At 47.2% G+C, this 18,489-nt stretch overlaps 1 long non-coding RNA gene across 3 annotated transcripts in view; it reads left to right on the forward strand.

The window, feature by feature from the left end:
* Positions 1-17,883, forward strand: part of LOC138652132 (uncharacterized) — a 31,637-nt gene extending 13,754 nt beyond the window's left edge. The window contains exons 1-6 of one of the 3 annotated variants that reach the window (XR_011315578.1): positions 1,896-1,974; positions 2,692-2,915; positions 16,208-16,411; positions 16,528-16,663; positions 16,745-16,901; positions 17,025-17,883. This is a non-coding gene — a long non-coding RNA (uncharacterized lncRNA). Of the gene's footprint in view, positions 1-1,891; positions 1,975-2,691; positions 2,916-16,207; positions 16,412-16,527; positions 16,664-16,744; positions 16,902-17,024 lie in introns of those variants that run through there. The other 2 variants (XR_011315576.1, XR_011315579.1) reach the window with 2 other exon arrangements.
* The last annotated feature ends 606 nt before the right edge of the window (positions 17,884-18,489 follow it).

Consider the following 18,489-nt stretch of genomic DNA (forward strand, 5'->3'; position numbering starts at 1 on the left):
CCCTTTATGTTGAAGTAAACTGGTTAAACGTTTCAGTGCCTCAGACTTTCATTTGGACAATAGCTATCTATCCAGGATCAGGATCATCACCGCTGAGAGAACCTGCTGCTGATCAAGTAAGTGCCTGTCCCCTCACGATACCCCTTACACTGTGCATTGCCTGAGGCCACAGCACCGGGTCAAGCCACCGGTGACATCTCCCTCAAGAGACAGACCCCATTGGTCCGGTGCTGGGTACCCCGGTCTCCTGGGCGTCACAATTGCTTATTTACTGTGACCTTTTTACAACAGAGTATTTTTTTACCTCTCTGTGCGCTTTTGTGTCTTCATAACGGAGAGAGAGCCCATGTGGCCATACACTAGCCTTTATCCCATTTGGGTCACTCCCATCCTGCACTCTGGGCTGAACCTAAATCCCTTCCCCTTGCCTATGCTGTTACGCTCACGCCCTGACTGGTGGGCGTGAGCTTGGGGGTTTTGTGGCCCCACTGTGCCACAAACCAGACTACCCTGGAAGGGGCGTGACTATAACAGCTGCCTGGGTTTTCACTGGAGCCTCTGATGGTGAGGACAGGCTTGTGCAGCAGGCAGCTGCCAGGTGCTACTCCAGGGTGGTGTCTGGCTGTGGCTGCTGATCCCACTTGGGAGACAGGAACACCAGGATTGGTGCGGGCATTAGGCAGGACTGGCAGAAGAGCACGGCTGGAACACAGACGAGTAGGCTGGCACGGCTGAGACAGGGCTGGCAGAGAACACAGGGCTGGCAGAGACACGGCAGGAAACAGGACTGGCTAGGACAGCAGGAACACAGGACTGGAACGCAGGGCAGGAACGGCAGGACTGGCAGGAACACAGGATTGGGAGGCACGGCAGAGAACACAGGACTGGTTGATGTGGTATATGAAGGAACAGGTAAGGGCCTGTTCACACTGGACGTGCAGGTACAGATATGCAGTTTGGAACACAGGGCTGGCAGAGACACGGCAGAGAACACAGGGCTTGCTAGGACGGCAGGAGACACAGGACTGACTTAGGACGGCAGGAGACAGGACTGGCTAGGACGGCAGGAAACACAGGACTAGCTGATGAGATATTAGAATCAGGCTGCAGTCAGATGACACCCGAGTGCAGTCCAATTGTGAGTGAGATGAAGGAACAGGTAGGGATATATAGTTTGGAGGAACAGGTAGGGACCTGTTCACACAGGAGAGGAGTGAAAGACTGCAGATAGGAATGGAAAAGCAGCAAGCGGTAGCGTAGCGACAAAAGCTGAGCAGAGCCACAAAGAATGTGGAGAGAAGCTGCAGCAAGAGATACTGCAGAAGCTAAGCAAAGTGGAACCGCAAGGATTGCAGAGAGGAACTGCAGCAAGAGGTTTCTGCAGCAACGGGAGCGGAGCAGAGTAAGACGGAGCAGAACCGCAGAAGTGCGAAGCAGCGGTAAAGCCACCAAGATGCAGAGCAGGCAGAGCCGCAAGAGTGCGGAGTGTAAGCAGACTGAGAACACAAGGAAAGACACAGCAGGGAAGGAAGCCACAGACAAGGAGACCGAGATAAGACTAAGTACAGACAAGGCAATGGAACAAGACACAAGGACAAAGACACAGGGACAAAGACACAGGGACCAAGATATTCTGCCTCCTGGAGGGCAGACAAAGATCAAGGCAAAAGCACAGAGAAAAGCCTCCAGAGAGGGAGTAACATAGAGCTAGACCTGGCAAACTCAGAAGCAAAACACTAACTGAGCAAACACATTGCACAGGCCCAGACCACAGGGTGGAGCTGCCCTATATACAGGAGGTCTCTTGGCAATTGGCCAGAAGCACCTTAGGGAGGTGCACACAGTCTCAATTAGAATCCGGAGTGGCTGGCGCCGCCCCCCTATGCACACGGCCAGGAAGTGTACACAGAGCAGGCCGCCATGAAGGACATGGCATGGAACCAGCAGCAGACAGATCTCACAGCATGGCACTGGGTGAGTGAGTAGATGTAGCAGGCAGGTGGGGAATGGAAGGCCATGCAGTGATGCCGACAGGGTTGTTACATATGCAGCTGCAGACTTCAAAACCGATCAAGGATCATAACTCCTTTCTGGGAAGTCCTAGGGTGCCATTTCTGATGCCATCGGATCCAGCTGGGCCCCTGCTATGCATTAAGATACAACACAGCTTTGCTATCTGTTTTCTACTGACTGTTCTATGTATCTCTATACCCTTGGGTTCTAGTATGGGTCAAGACCCAGCCAGGCGCTCTCCATGTTCTGGGGATCTCGAAAATATAACCGGTGTGTGGCCAGGGCATACGATAAGTCCATATTCTCCTTATGAAATAATAGACTAACATTGGGTGGCATTGAATATTTCAACATATATTTTAGAAAACAGTTTTGGAAGATTCTGAAGCGGCTGTCAGTCGCCTGACTTAAACCCAATAGAAAAACTTTGGAGGGATTTGAAAAGTGGTTGTAGCACATAAACCAAAACAATAGTTGATCTAGAGACCCTTGCCTATGATTCCTCAGGATGCTTCACATCTGCAGCCAGAGGGGCTATACTTTAGTACTAAAGTCGCTTGTTGTCAAGGCGTAAATAATTCGGATTTTGCAGTAGTCAGTAAAAGGGGTATTTTGTGCTGAATTTGGAGAAACCACTTGAAAATTAGTTGTGTACATTTTTCTTCACTTATTCTCTAGGAGATCTCCAGTATAGCGGAAGGAAGATGTGAACAGACCAACAATAGCTTCATATTGTTAAACCAAAGTTGAATGCACTTTAAAGTGAAATATAGCAAGGGCTCCTAATTCTCCCGTTTTGACAGCAATTTGCAAGCACAATGAGAGAGAATATCCGATGACCTTGTAAAGAGCTGCAGGCAATCGCTGTCAACAGTCTAGGAGTAACTGTCATTTTAATGCCTGTAAGTACAATTGTTAAACTTTCCAGTAGTGATTTACACTCTGGAACCTGTGTTTAACATCTTGAAAAATAATGCACAAATCATCCAAGAAAAATGTATTCAATATACATATAAATCACTGGCCCTGGACTTTATGGTGCCAGGTGGCCGCCATCCTAACCTTTTTTACTGGGCAGAAAATCTGATTTAAATCTCCCGCCTCGGTCTTTACCCTTTGGGTGGGGGTAGTGGTTGTAAAACTTTTATGCCCTCTGTTCTTATAAGTTCCCTTTAATAAAACCAACCCTCCGGCAACATGGTGCAGTTTGCCAATTGTTTATGGCTAGTGATTGGCGAGCATGCTCGGATAAGGTGTTATCAGAGAATGCTCGGGTGCTAACCGAGTGTCTTCGGCATTCTTGAAAAATAAGTTCTAGTCCCTGTGGCTGCATGTCTCGCAGCTGTTGAACAGTCACGAGACATGCAGCCATGGGGATTCAAACATACTTTTCAAGCACACTGAAGACATTCGGTTAGCACCCGAGCATGATAACACCTTATCAGATCATGTCCGCTCATCAACATTTATGGTCCTTGCTTTAGTATGAGGAAACAAATTAACAGACTGGATAGTGGAAAAATCCTTAAAATTGAGTCCTTGGTGGTTGATACCTTTAAGAGCTAAGGCTGGTTTCACATTTGCGTCTGGGCGCACAGCGTTTGATCCGCATAGGATTATTATTATTATTTATTGTTATAGCGCCATTTATTCCATGGCGCTTTACATGTGAGGAGGGGTATACATAATAAAAACAAGTACAATAATCTTAATACAAGTCATAACTGGTACAGGAGGAGTGAGGACCCTGCCCGCGAAGGCTCACAATCTACAAGGGATGGGTGAGGATACAGTAGGTGAGGATAGAGCTGGTCATGCAGCGGTTTGGTCGATCGGTGGTTACTGCAGGTTGTATGCTTGTCGGAAGAGGTGGGTCACAGGTTCTTTTTGAAGGTTTCAATGATAGGCGAGAGTCTGATATGTTGTGGTAGAGGGTTCCAGAGTAGGGGTGATACGCGAGAGAAATCTTGTATACGATTGTGGGAAGAGGAGATAAGAGGGGAGTAGAGAAGGAGATCTTGTGAGGATCGGAGGTTGCGTGTAGGTAAGTACCGGGAAACGAGGTCACAGATGTATGGAGGAGACAGGTTGTGGATGGCTTTGTATGTCATGGTTAGGGTTTTGTACTGGAGTCTCTGGGCAATGGGGAGCCAGTGAAGGGATTGACAGAGGGGAGAGGCCGGGGAATAGCAGGGGGACAGGTGGATTAGTCGGGCAGCAGAGTTTAGAATAGATTGGAGGGGTGCAAGAGTGTTCAAGGGGAGGCCACAGAGCAGGAGGTTGCAGTAGTCAAGGCGAGAGATGATGAGGGCATGTGGAGCGCCCCCAGACGCAGGGCCACGGGGAACTTGGTACTGGTCCTCTGTCTCGGTGCTGGGGATGTCACGGTGGCTGGACCCGGTCCGTGACCCTGCTAAGGGGTGTCCAATAAAAGGGGTGATGGCAGTTTGTCAAGGGTTCGTGACGCCACCTGTGGTGTTTGGTCAGGGTGACCAACGCTGCTTAGGGGTCTGCTGGGGTGATGGAATGGCAGCTAGATGGTATACCTTCCCACAGGTGAAGTATATCCCCAGGGCTTCCCAGTTGTGTAGGTGGGTTGCAGTCTCTTTACCTTTTACTGAAGACTTCGGGATCCTCAATCCAGAGCACTGTTAACAGGGCTGTCTGAGACCGGCCGGTCCGAAGGCACATTCAGAGTTCCCTTTGCAGGTGGAAATCAGTGCCTACCACTAGCGCCTGTGTGTTGTAGTTCTTCCCTGCTGAGCATTCGGGATAGTCCTCACAACTCTTGTGTTCGTTCTTTCTCTTTCTCTCTCCGTCCCCCAAGTTTATCTGGATAGGACGCACCCGTTTGACGGGAAGGCTCGGAGCTATTCTGGGACCCTAGAGACGCCCCTCCCCACGCTTGCCCTGTTATGATCTGGTGGTTTAGGAGCAACATGGGACGAGCTCTGAAGGAAGTGGTACCTGTACTGACCGCAGTCCCTAAGCTCAACACAACACTAGAAGTAGCCATGGGATGCTCCTAACACTCCCTAGCACCTCGTCACAGCCTGAGGACTAACTACCCCTAAAGATAGAAACAGGAAAACTATCTTGCCTCAGAGAAAATCCCCAAAGGATAGATAGCCCCCCACAAGTAATGACTGTGAGTGGAGAGGGAAAAGACATACACAGAATGAAACCAGGATGAGCACAGGAGGCCAGTCTAGCTAGATAGATAGGACAGGATGGAATACTGTGCAGTCCGTATAAAACACTACAAAAAATCCACACAGAGTTTACAAAAATCTCCACACCTGACTAAAGGTGTGGAGGGTAAATCTGCTTCCCATAGCTTCCAGCATCACTGAATTAATTCATACCGACAGGCTGGACAAACATAAAAAGCACAGAACGGATAAGTCCACAACCTGTGGACAGAAAAGAGCAAGCAAGGACTTAGCTTTGCTGAACTGGTCAGGATAACAGGGAAATCCAAAGAGATGTGAATCCAACCAGGAACCATTGACAAGTGGCACAAGCTGAAGGAAAGAGCCAGGCTAAATAGCCGAGCATAATAGACAATCAGTGGAAGCAGCTGCTGACAGCTAAATCCAAGGAGCAGCCATTCCACTTAAAACCACCGGAGGGAGCCCAAGAGCAGAACTCACAACAGTACCCCCCCTTGAGGAGGGGTCACCGAACCCTCACCAGAGCCCCCAGGCCGATCAGGACGAGCCAAGTGAAAAGCACGAACCAAATCGGTGGCATGGACATCGGAGGCAACAACCCAAGAATTATCCTCCTGGCCATAACCCTTCCACTTGACAAGATACTGAAGCCTCTGCCTCGAAAAACGAGAATCCAAAATTTTCTCAACCTCATATTCCAACTCTCCCTCAACCAACACCGGGGAAGGAGGATCAACTGAGGGAACAACGGGCACCACATATCTCCGCAACAAAGATCTATGGAAAACATTATGAATAGCAAAAGAGGCTGGAAGAGCCAAACGAAAAGACACCGGATTAATAATTTCAGAAATTTTATAAGGACCAATAAACCGAGGCTTAAACTTAGGGGAAGAAACCTTCATAGGAACATGACGAGAAGACAACCAAACCAAATCCCCCACACGAAGCTGGGGACCAACACACCGACAGCGGTTAGCAAAACGTTGAGCCCTTTCCTGAGACAACGTCAAATTGTCCACCACATGAGTCCAAATCTGCTGCAGCCTGTCCACCACAGAATCCACACCAGGACAATCAGAAGGCTCAACCTGCCCAGAAGAAAAACGAGGATGAAAACCAAAATTACAAAAGAAAAGTGAAACCAAAGTAGCCGAACTAGCCCGATTATTAAGGGCAAACTTGGCCAACGGCAAGCAAGCCACCTGTTATGACCTAGTGGTTAGGAGCACCCGGAATGACCTGATAGTTAAAACTCACACAGGACAAGCTCTGGGATGTGGGAGCTCTGCTGACCGCAATCCCTAATCCTATACACACACCAGAAATAGCCGTGGAGCGCTCCTGACGCTCCCTAGGCACCTCGTCACAGCCTAAGAGCTAGCTAGCCCTAGAGATAGAAAATAAAGCCTACCTTGCCTCAGAGAAATTCCCCAAAGGAAAAGGCAGCCCCCCACATATATTGACTGTGAGTAAAGATGAAAGTCACAAACGCAGAAATGAAACAGGTTTCAGCAAAGGGAGGCCAGACTTACTAAATAGACAGAGGATAGGAAAGGTAGCTTTGCGATCAGCACAAAAAACTACAAAAGACCACGCAGAGTGTGCAAAAAAGACCTCCGCACCGACTAACGGTGCGGAGATGCCACTCTGCATCCCAGAGCTTCCAGCTAGCAAGACAAAATCATGATATCCAGCTTGACAAGAAAACAATGAACGAATTAGATACTATCAGGAACTTAGCTTCTGCTGGAGTAGACAGGTCACCAGAAAGATCCAAGAGCGAACTGAACCAATGCAGAAACATTGACAGCTGGCATGGAGTAACGATCTAAGTGGAGTTAAATAGAGCAGCCAACCAAAGGATAAACCACATCACCTGTGTAAGGAACCTCAGAAGCAGCAGCTCCACTCACAGCCACCAGAGGGAGCCCACGGACAGAACTCACCGAAGTACCATTCACGACCAAAGGAGGGAGCTCGACAACAGAATTCACAACAGTACCCCCCCCTGAGGAGGAGTCACCGAACCCTCACCAGAGCCCCCAGGCCGATCAGGATGAGCCAAATGAAAGGCACGAAATAAAATCGGCAGCATGAACATCAGAGGCAAAAACCCAGGAATTATCTTCCTGACCATAACCCTTCCACTTGACCAGGTACTGGAGTTTCCGTCTTGAAACACGAGAATCCAAAATCTTCTCCACCACATACTCCAACTCCCCCTCGCCCAACACCGGGGCAGGAGGATCAACGGAGGGAACCATAGGCGCCACGTATCTCCGCAACAACGACCTATGGAACACATTATGGATGGCAAAAGAAGCTGGAAGGTCCAAACGAAATGACACAGGATTAAGAACTTCAGAAATCTTATATGGCCCAATGAAACGAGGCTTAAACTTAGGAGAGGAAACCTTCATAGGAACATGACGAGATGAAAACCAAACCAAATCCCCAACCCGAAGTCGGGGACTAACACAGCGCCGGCGGTTAGCGAAACGTTGAGCCTTCTCCTGGGACAATGTCAAATTGTCCACCACATGAGTCCAAATCTGCTGCAACCTGTCCACCACAGTATCCACACCAGGACAGTCCGAAGGCTCAACCTGCCCTGAAGAGAAACGAGGATGGAAACCAGAATTGCAGAAAAAAGGAGAAACCAAAGTAGCCGAGCTGGCCCGATTATTAAGGGCGAACTCAGCCAAAGGCAAGAAGGACACCCAATCATCCTGATCAGCAGAAACAAAGCATCTCGGATATGTTTCCAAAGTCTGATTAGTTCGTTCGGTTTGGCCATTAGTCTGAGGATGGAAAGCCGAAGAAAAAGACAAATCAATGCCCATCTTAGCACAAAAGGACCGCCAAAACCTTGAAACAAACTGGGAACCTCTGTCAGAGACGATGTTCTCCGGAATGCCATGCAAACGAACCACATGCTGGAAAAACAATGGCACCAAATCAGAGGAGGAAGGAAATTTAGACAAGGGTACCAAATGGACCATCTTAGAGAAGCGATCACAAACCACCCAAATGACCGACATCCTTTGAGAAACAGGGAGATCAGAAATAAAATCCATGGAAATATGCGTCCAGGGCCTCTTCGGGACCGGCAAGGGCAAAAGCAACCCACTGGCACGAGAACAGCAGGGCTTAGCCCGAGCACAAGTCCCACAGGACTGCACAAAAGAACGCACATCCCGTGACAAAGAAGGCCACCAAAAGGATCTAGCCACCAAATCTCTGGTACCAAAGATTCCAGGATGACCAGCCAACACCGAACAATGAACCTCAGAGATAACTCTACTAGTCCATTTATCAGGGACAAACAGTTTCTCCGTTGGACAACGGTCAGGTCTATCAGCCTGAAACTTCTGCAGCACGCGCCGCAAATCAGGGGAGATGGCAGACAAAATTACCCCCTCTTTAAGAATACCCGCCGGCTCCGGAACACCCGGAGAGTCAGGCACAAAACTCCTTGACAGGGCATCAGCCTTCACATTCTTAGATCCCGGAAGGTATGAAACCACAAAATCAAAACAAGAGAAAAAGAGCGACCATCGAGCCTGTCTAGGATTCAACCGTTTGGCAGACTCGAGATAAGTCAAATTCTTGTGATCCGTCAAGACCACCACACGATGTTTAGCTCCTTCAAGCCAATGCCACCACTCCTCGAATGCTCACTTCATGGCCAACAACTCTCGATTGCCAACATCATAATTGCGCTCAGCAGGCGAGAATTTTCTAGAAAAGAAGGCACATGGTTTCATCACCGAGCCATCAGAACTTCTTTGCGACAAAACAGCCCCTGCTCCAATCTCAGAAGCATCAACCTCGACCTGAAACGGGAGCGAAACATCTGGCTGGCACAGCACAGGGGCAGAAGAAAAACGACACTTCAACTCCTGAAAAGCCTCTACAGCCGCAGAGGACCAATTGACCACATCAGCACCTTTCTTGGTCAAATCAGTCAACGGTTTAGCAATACTAGAAAAATTAGCGATGAAGCGACGGTAAAAATTAGCAAAGCCCAGGAACTTCTGTAGGCTCTTCACAGATGTCGGCTGAGTCCAATCATAAATGGCCTGAACTTTAACAGGGTCCATCTCGATAGTAGAAGGGGAAAAAATGAAACCCAAAAATGAAACCTTCTGAACTCCAAAGAGACACTTAGACCCCTTCACAAACAAGGAATTCGCACGAAGGACCTGGAACACCATTCTGACCTGCTTCACATGAGACTCCCAATCATCCGAAAAGACCAAAATGTAATCCAAATATACAATCATGAATCTATCCAGGTACTCTCAGAAGATGTCATGCATAAAGGACTGAAACACAGATGGAGCATAAGAAAGCCCGAATGGCATAACCAGGTACTCAAAATGGCCCTTGGGCGTATTAAATGCTGTTTTCCATTCATCGCCCTGTTTAATTCGCACAAGATTATACGCCCCTCGAAGATCTATCTTGGTGAACCAACTAGCCCCCTTAATCCGAGCAAACAAATCAGACATCAGCGGCAAAGGGTACTGAAATTTGACTGTGATCTTATTAAGAAGGCGGTAATCAATACAAGGTCTAAAAGAGCCATCCTTCTTGGCCACAAAAAAGAACCCTGCTCCCAATGGTGACGACGACGGGCGAATATGACCCTTCTCCAAGGACTCCTTTATATAACTCCGCATAGCAGCGTGCTCTGGCACAGATAAATTAAACAGTCGGCCCTTAGGAAACTTACTACCGGGAATCAAATTAATAGCACAATCGCAATCCCTATGAGGAGGTAGGGCACCGGATTTGGGCTCCTCAAATACATCCCGGTAATCTGATAAAAACTCAGGGACTTCAGAAGGAGTGGAAGGCGAAATTGACAACAATGGAACATCACCATGTACCCCTTGACAACCCCAGCCGGACACAGACATAGATTTCCAATCCAATACTGGATTATGGACCTGTAGCCATGGCAACCCCAAAATGACCACATCATGCAGATTATGCAACACCAAAAAGCGAATATCCTCCTGATGTGCAGGAGCCATGCACATGGTCAATTGCGTCCAGTATTGAGGTTTATTCTTGGCCAAAGGCGTAGCATCAATTCCTCTCAATGGAATAGGATACTGCAAGGGCTCCAAGGAAAAACCACAGCGCCTGGCAAACTCCAAGTCCATCAAATTCAGGGCAGCGCCTGAATCCACAAATGCCATAACAGAATAGGACGACAGAGAGCAAATCAGAGTAACGGACAAAAGAAATTTAGACTGTACCGTACCAATGGTGGCAGACCTAGCGAACCGCTTAGTGCGCTTAGGACAATCGGAGATAGCATGAGTGGATTCACCACAGTAAAAACACAGTCCATTCCGACGTCTGTGTTCTTGCCGTTCAGCTCTGGTCAAAGTCCTATCACACTGCATAGGCTCAGGTCTATTCTCAGAGAACACCGCCAAATGGTGCACAGTTTTGCGTTTACGCAAGCGCCGATCGATCTGAGTAGCCAAGGACATAGACTCATTCAGACCAGCAGGCGTGGGAAATCCCACCATGACATCCTTAAGGGCTTCAGAAAGACCCTTTCTGAAAATTGCCGCCAGGACACATTCATTACACTGAGTAAGCACAGACCACTTTCCAAACTTCTGACAGTACACCTCCGCTTCACCCTGACCCTGACACAATGCCAGCAAGATTTTCTCTGCCTGATCCACGGAATTTGGTTCATCATAAAGCAATCCAAGCGCCAGAAAAAACGCATCAACATCACGCAATGCAGGATCTCTTGGCGCAAGGGAAAATGCCCAGTCTTGAGGGTCACCACGCAACAAAGAAAGAATGATTATTACTTGTTGAGTGGGGTCACCAGAGGAGCGGGGTTTCAAAGCAAGAAACAGTTTACAATTATTTTTGAAATTCAGAAACTTAGATCTATTCCCAGAAAATAAATCATGAGTAGGAATTCTAGGCTCTAACATCGGATTCTGAACCACAAAATCTTGAATGTTTTGTACCCTTGCAGTGAGATGATCCACACAAGAGGACAGACCTTGAATGTCCATATCTACACCTGTGTCCTGAACCACCCAAAGGTTTAGGGGAAAAGAAAGACAAAACACAGTGCAAAGAAAAAAAAAATGGTCTCAGAACTTCTCTTATCCATCTATTGAGATGCATTAATACTTTTGGCCAGCTGTACTGTTATGACCTGGTGGTTAGGAGCACCCGGAATGACCTGATAGTTAAAACTCACACAGGACAAGCTCTGGGATGTGGGAGCTCTGCTGACCGCAATCCCTAATCCTATACACACACCAGAAATTGCCGTGGAGCGCTCCTGATGCTCCCCAGGCGCCTCGTCACAGCCTAAGAGCTAGCTAGCCCTAGAGATAGAAAATAAAGCCTACCTTGCCTCAGAGAAATTCCCCAAAGGAAAAGGCAGCCCCCCACATATATTGACTGTGAGTAAAGATGAAAGTCACAAACGCAGAAATGAAACAGGTTTCAGCAAAGGGAGGCCAGACTTACTAAATAGACAGAGGATAGGAAAGGTAGCTTTGGATCAGCACAAAAAACTACAAAAGATCACGCAGAGTGTGCAAAAAAGACCTCCGCACCGACTAACGGTGCGGAGATGCCACTCTGCATCCCAGAGCTTCCAGCTAGCAAGACAAAATCATGATATCCAGCTGGACAAGAAAACAATGAACGAATTAGATACTATCAGGAACTTAGCTTCTGCTGGAGTAGACAGGTCACCAGAAAGATCCAAGAGCGAACTGAACCAATGCAGAAACATTGACAGCTGGCATGGAGTAACGATCTAAGTGGAGTTAAATAGAGCAGCCAACCAAAGGATAAACCACGTCACCAGTGTAAGGAACCTCAGAAGCAGCAGCTCCACTCACAGCCACCAGAGGGAGCCCACGGACAGAACTCACCGAAGTACCATTCACGACCACAGGAGGGAGCTCGACAACAGAATTCACAACAGCCACCCAATCATCCTGATCAGCAGACACAAAGCATCTCAAATAGGTCTCCAAGGTCTGATTAGTTCGCTCAGTTTGGCCATTAGTCTGAGGATGAAACGCCGAAGAAAAAGACAAATCAATGCCCATCCTAGCACAAAATGCCCGCCAAAACCTAGAGACAAACTGAGAACCTCTGTCAGACACAATATTCTCCGGAATGCCATGCAAACGAACCACATGCTGAAAAAACAATGGAACCAAATCTGAGGAGGAAGGCAACTTAGGCAAAGGTACCAGATGGACCATTTTAGAGAACCGGTCACAAACAACCCAGATAACAGACATCTTCTGGGAAACAGGAAGATCCGAAATAAAATCCATGGAAATATGCGTCCAGGGCCTCTCAGGGACCGGCAAAGGCAAAAGCAACCCACTAGATCGGGAACAGCAAGGCTTGGCTCGGGCGCAAGTCCCACAGGACTGCACAAAAGCACGCACATCGCGCGACAAGGAAGGCCACCAAATGGACCTAGCAACCAAATCTCTGGTACCAAAAATCCCAGGATGACCAGCCAACACTGAACAATGAACCTCAGAAATCACCTTACTTGTCCATCCATCAGGAACAAACAGCTTATTCTGACGTCTGAATTCCTGCCGTTCTGTTCTAGTCAAAATCCTATCACATTGCATAGGTTCAGGACTCTGCTCAGAGGACACTGCCATATGGTGCATAGCTTTGCGCTCGCGCAAACGCCGATCAATCTGAATGGCTAGAGACATAGATACGCTCAAACCAGTAGGCGTAGGGAAGCCCACCATAAAATCTTTAAGGGCTTCAGAAAGACCTTTTCTGAAAATAGCAGCCAGAGCATCCTCATTCCATTTAGTGAGCACAGACCATTTCCTAAATTTCTGGCAGTATAATTCTGCCGCTTCCTGACCTTGACACAAGGCCAACAGGGTTTTTTCTGCATGATCCACAGAATTAGGTTCGTCATACAATAATCCGAACGCTTGAAAAAAATGCGTCTACATTCAGCAATGCCGGATCCCCTGATTCAAGGGAGAATGCCCAGTCCTGAGGGTCACCACGCAGCAAGGATATGATGATTTTAACTTGCTGAATGGGATCACCAGAAGAACGGGGTTTCAAAGCAAAAAACAATTTGCAGTTATTTTTAAAGTTCAAAAACTTGGATCTGTCTCCAAAAAGCAAATCAGGAGTAGGAATTCTAGGCTCCAAAGCCGGAGTCTGGACAACATAATCTTGGATACTCTGTACTCTTGCAGCAAGTTGATCCACATGAGAAAACAAACCCTGAACATCCATGCCAGAGCATAAATCCTGAATCACCCAGAGATCAAGAGGAAAAAAAAAGACAAAAGAGAGCACAGAAAAAAAAATGGCTCAGAATTTTTTCCTTCTTTTGAGATGCATTTAATTCATTTTTGGCCACTTGTACTGTTATGATCTGGTGGTTTAGGAGCAACATGGGACGAGCTCTGAAGGAAGTGGTACCTGTACTGACCGCAGTCCCTAAGCTCAACACAACACTAGAAGTAGCCGTGGGATGCTCCTAACACTCCCTAGGCACCTCGTCACAGCCTGAGAACTAACTACCCCTAAAGATAGAAACAGGAAAACTATCCTGCCTCAGAGAAAATCCCCAAAGGATAGATAGCCCCCCACAAGAAATGACTGTGAGTGGAGAGGGAAAAGACATACACAGAATGAAACCAGGATGAGCACAGGAGGCCAGTCTAGCTAGATAGGTAGGACAAGATGGAATACTGTGCGGTCAGTATAAAACACTACAAAAAATCCACACAGAGTTTACAAAAATCTCCACACCTGACTAAAGGTGTGGAGGGTAAATCTGCTTCCCAGAGCTTCCAGCATCACTGAATTAATTCATACTGACAGGCTGGACAAACATAAAAAGCACAGAACGGATAAGTCCACAACCTGTGGACAGAAAAGAGCAAGCAAGGACTTAGCTTTGCTGAACTGGTCAGGATAACAGGGAAATCCAAAGAGATGTGAATCCAACCAGGAACCATTGACAAGTGGCACAAGCTGAAGGAAAGAGCCAGGCTAAATAGCCGAGCAGAATAGACAATCAGTGGAAGCAGCTGCTGACAGCTAAATCCAAGGAGCAGCCATTCCACTTAAAACCACCGGAGGGAGCCCAAGAGCAGAACTCACAAAAGTGCCACTTACAACCACCAGAGGGAGCCCAAGAGCGGAATTCACAACATTGCCCCCTATGTCTTCTTAGGTGATGTATGGTAGACAGCCAACCTATAATCAACTGTCCTGCGGTATTTGAAGTAATGCTTGAAGTCAGTTACTCCCTCGGTGTTCCACTCACCGGCTATGCGCCACAGTAGGATGCTGCCGTTCTTGGGGCATAACTCCTACTGGCTCTCCTTTGTGCTTTGATCTCGTTTCTCACTTTTCCACAATATCCTTCTCTTCGTGTCCTTCCTTGGGATACCGCCGCAAGGTAGTGCAGGCGCGGTTCCATCACTCTCTATCCTTTCTGCTAGGCCCCTGTCAGGAACCCACCCCTGACAGGTCCTCCCTGGAGCTCTCCCAGGCTGCGTTCTGTCCTAACTTCCTATCCGACCCCCAGTTTTACCAGTGTGAGGAGTGGCCTATTACATAGTGCCTTTTGCTCCCCCTGGTGGCCGGAGTGTGAAGTGTAATGTGTGCTTGTGATACCTGGTCAGGTGAACTCCTTTAGTGCAATCAGACATTACATCACTCCCCTTAGTGGCAGAGCGACATTACTGCAACGACCAGGACTCTGGGGGTGCTGCACATGGACTAGGGTTTTTGCATATTCTTGGTTGAGGAATGAACGGATTTGTGAAATATTTTTGAGTTGAAGTCGGCAGGAAGTGGAAAGGGCTTGGATATGTGGTTTGAAGGAGAGATCAGCGTCAAGGATTACCCCGAGGCAGCGAGCTTGTGGGACTGGGGAGAGTGGGCAGCCATTTACTGTAATGGTTAGGTTCGTTGGGGGGGTCGTGTGAGATGGGGGAAAGTGTTATGGCCGGCAATCAGGCAACACAGCGTGCAGTAATCAGCGCACATACAGAGATCTGGCAATAACCAAAAACAATAGGACGAGCTCTGAGACGTGGAATCTCTGTAGACTGCAGTACCTGATCTATCCTCACACAACTATAAGCAGCAGTGGATTGCGCCTATCACTACCTATGCAACTCGGCACTGCCTGAGGAGCTGACTAGCCTGAAGATAGAAATACAAGCCTGACTTACCTCAGAGAAATACCCCAAAGGAATAGGCAGCCCCCCACATATAATGACTGTTAGCAAGATGAAAAGACAAACGTAGGAATGAAATAGATTCAGCAAAGTGAGGCCCGATAATCTAGACAGAGCGAGGATAGCAAAGAGAACTATGCAGTCTACAAAAAACCCTAAAACGAAAACCACGCAAAGGGGCAAAAAGACCCACCGTGCCGAACTAACAGCACGGCGGTGCACCCCTTTGCTTCTCAGAGCTTCCAGCAAAAGTTAATAGCAAGCTGGACAGAAAAAACAGAAAACAAACTAGAAGCACTTATCTAGCAGAGCAGCAGGCCCAAGGAAAGATGCAGTAGCTCAGATCCAACACTGGAACATTGACAAGGAGCAAGGAAGACAGACTCAGGTGGAGCTAAATAGCAAGGCAGCCAACGAGCTCACCAAAACACCTGAGGGAGGAAGCCCAGAGACTGCAATACCACTTGTGACCACAGAAGTGAACTCAGCCACAGAATTCACAACAGGAAAGATGATGAATTCTGTTTTGTCCATGTTAAGCTTGAGAAATCTAGCGGAGAAGAAGGATGAAATAGTGGACAGACATTGAGGGATTCGCATAGATCCGCATGCGTCCGTATATTTAACATGGTGTACGCGATTGATTGCTGCTCTGAAGACTCTGGATTTCACTCAGGATGTTAGTATAGAAGCTATCAAGATGTCTGTTTCTCTCACTGCAGTCTGTACTCACTTCTGTCTCTCTTGCAGCATTCCTTATCCAAGATGTCCTCCATTGAAGAGCATACCTCCCAGAGCGGACAGGAGACTGATGGAGTACATTTGGTACTGATTGGTAAGTATAGACTGTCAATATGACACATGTGGTAAAATCATGTATTTTCCTTCCAGAACAGTTCCAGTGCGGCAGAGCAGGAGCAGACTCAGGCCCAAGTTCAGGTGGAAAGGCGGCGGGTAAGTATTCTTGACTGTTTTTGTTTTGTTTTATTTTTACAACTATATTAATTGATTTCTAGGTTTCACATCGTGAAGCCACCATTAAAAACAACCTCCTAATATCATTGGTGTAGGAGCGAGTTCCGTTGTGGGAGACTCAGGATCAGCGGCACTCAGACACTGTGGTCATTTGGTGGCTAGGGGATGAAGTGGCCAAATAGCTGTTAGATGATTGGGACCATGCCATGCCACAAGTCAGAAAGGATTTTTGTAAGTATTAAAATGTGGTCTGATGCGGCAGTGAACCTGTTGTGCATGGTTTTGCAATTTCTTTTTTTGCCCCCTTCACAGTGAAGAGAGTCAAAGTCTGGTGGCGTTCAATGAAGGATCGCTTCAATAAGGGCATGAGAAAGGAGACCCAAGTTCAAAGTGGTGCTGCTTGAAAAATTTCCAAATACAAGTACCATCGTAGTCTCTCCTTCCTGAGGCCTGCGGTTGGTCATCGAACGTAAGTATTTTTGTGTTGTATTCCATGGTATAACATCTGAATTTTTCTGTTTAACAGGATATGTTGGCGCTTTAAAAATTGTTATTTTTTTGTAGTACTGTTTTTCATTTCTTTTTCAAACAGAACCTGGAGCAGCACCACTGGACCTGGATTGTCCTCTGTTGAAGCGGCCCCTCATCGAACAGCCACTGAACAGTTCCAGTCATCCACCAGGGATGCAGCAAGTGGGCAGGCTTCAGAGGCTGGAGAACAGGCAGCTGGTCCTTCAGGTTTTCCCCTGTCCCAATCATCTGCCACTGTTTTTTTTGGCTCTTCTTACCAGCGGCAGAATGCCTGGAACAGGCAACTCATGCCCGAGTTTGTTCACATAGGCTTGGTCTTCCAGAATGGTCTAAAGGCCGTTGGAGACAGAATGGAAATTGGGTTTGAGCATGTGAAATCACTTTTCCAGGAAGTCAACCTAAGCCTTGACCGTCTGGAAGTCGACCTTCAGAGACCGACACAACATATGAGAAGAGAACTGTCTGAGGACTGAGAACCAAAATTGCTGAACAATATAAACAATCTCAAGGTTACAAGTCCATCTCCAGAGATTTTGATGTTCCTTTGTGCATGGTGCGCAACATAATCAAAAAGTTTACAACCCATGGCACTGTAGCTAATCTCCCTGGTTGTGGACAACAGAGAAAAATTGATGAAAGGTTGCAATGCAGAATAGTCCGGATTGCAGATATTCAAGCTGTCCTGAAGGCTCAGAGTTAATCAGTGTCAGGGCGAACTATTCTTTGGCAATTGACAGATGAGACCGAGAGCTTTTTGGTAAAGGACATTATTTTACTGTTTACCGAAAACGGAATGAGGCCTACAAAGAAAAGAACACAGTACCTACAGTCAAATATGGTGAAGTTCCAAATTTTTGTTTTGTTCCAATACACACGAAGGAAGTAAACATGTATATAATAAAATAACTGTAATTGCAGTACTTTTCTGTAACAATTTCAAGGGTGCCAACACTTTTAGCCATGAATGTACAGTACAGACCAAAAGTTTGGACACACCTTCTCATTTAAAGATTTTTCGGTATTTTCATGACTATGAAAATTGTACATTCACACTGAAGGCATCAAAACTATGAATTAACACATATGGAATTATATACTTAACAAAAAAGTGTGAAACAACTGAAATTATGTCTTATATTCTAGGTTCTCCAAAGTAGCCACCTTTTGCTTTGATGACTGCTTTGCACACTCTTGGCATTCTCTTGATGAGCTTCAAGAGGTAGTCACCGGGAATGGTCTTCCAACAATCTTGAAGGAGTTCCCAGAGATGCTTAGCACTTGTTGGCCCTTTTGCCTTCACTCTGCGGTCCAGCTCACCCCAAACCATCTTGATTGGGTTCAGGTCTGGTGACTGTGGAGGCCAGGTCATCTGGCGTAGCACCCCATCTCTCTCCTTCTTGGTCAAATAGCCCTCACACAGCCTGGAGGTGTGCTTGAGGTCATTGTCCTGTTGAAAAATAAATAATGGTCCAACTAAACGCAAACCGGAAGGAATAGCATGTCGCTGCAAGATGCTGTGGTAGCCA

This window comes from Ranitomeya imitator, chromosome 10 (assembly GCF_032444005.1).
Source record: "Ranitomeya imitator isolate aRanImi1 chromosome 10, aRanImi1.pri, whole genome shotgun sequence".
NCBI classification, from domain to species: Eukaryota; Metazoa; Chordata; class Amphibia; order Anura; family Dendrobatidae; genus Ranitomeya; species Ranitomeya imitator.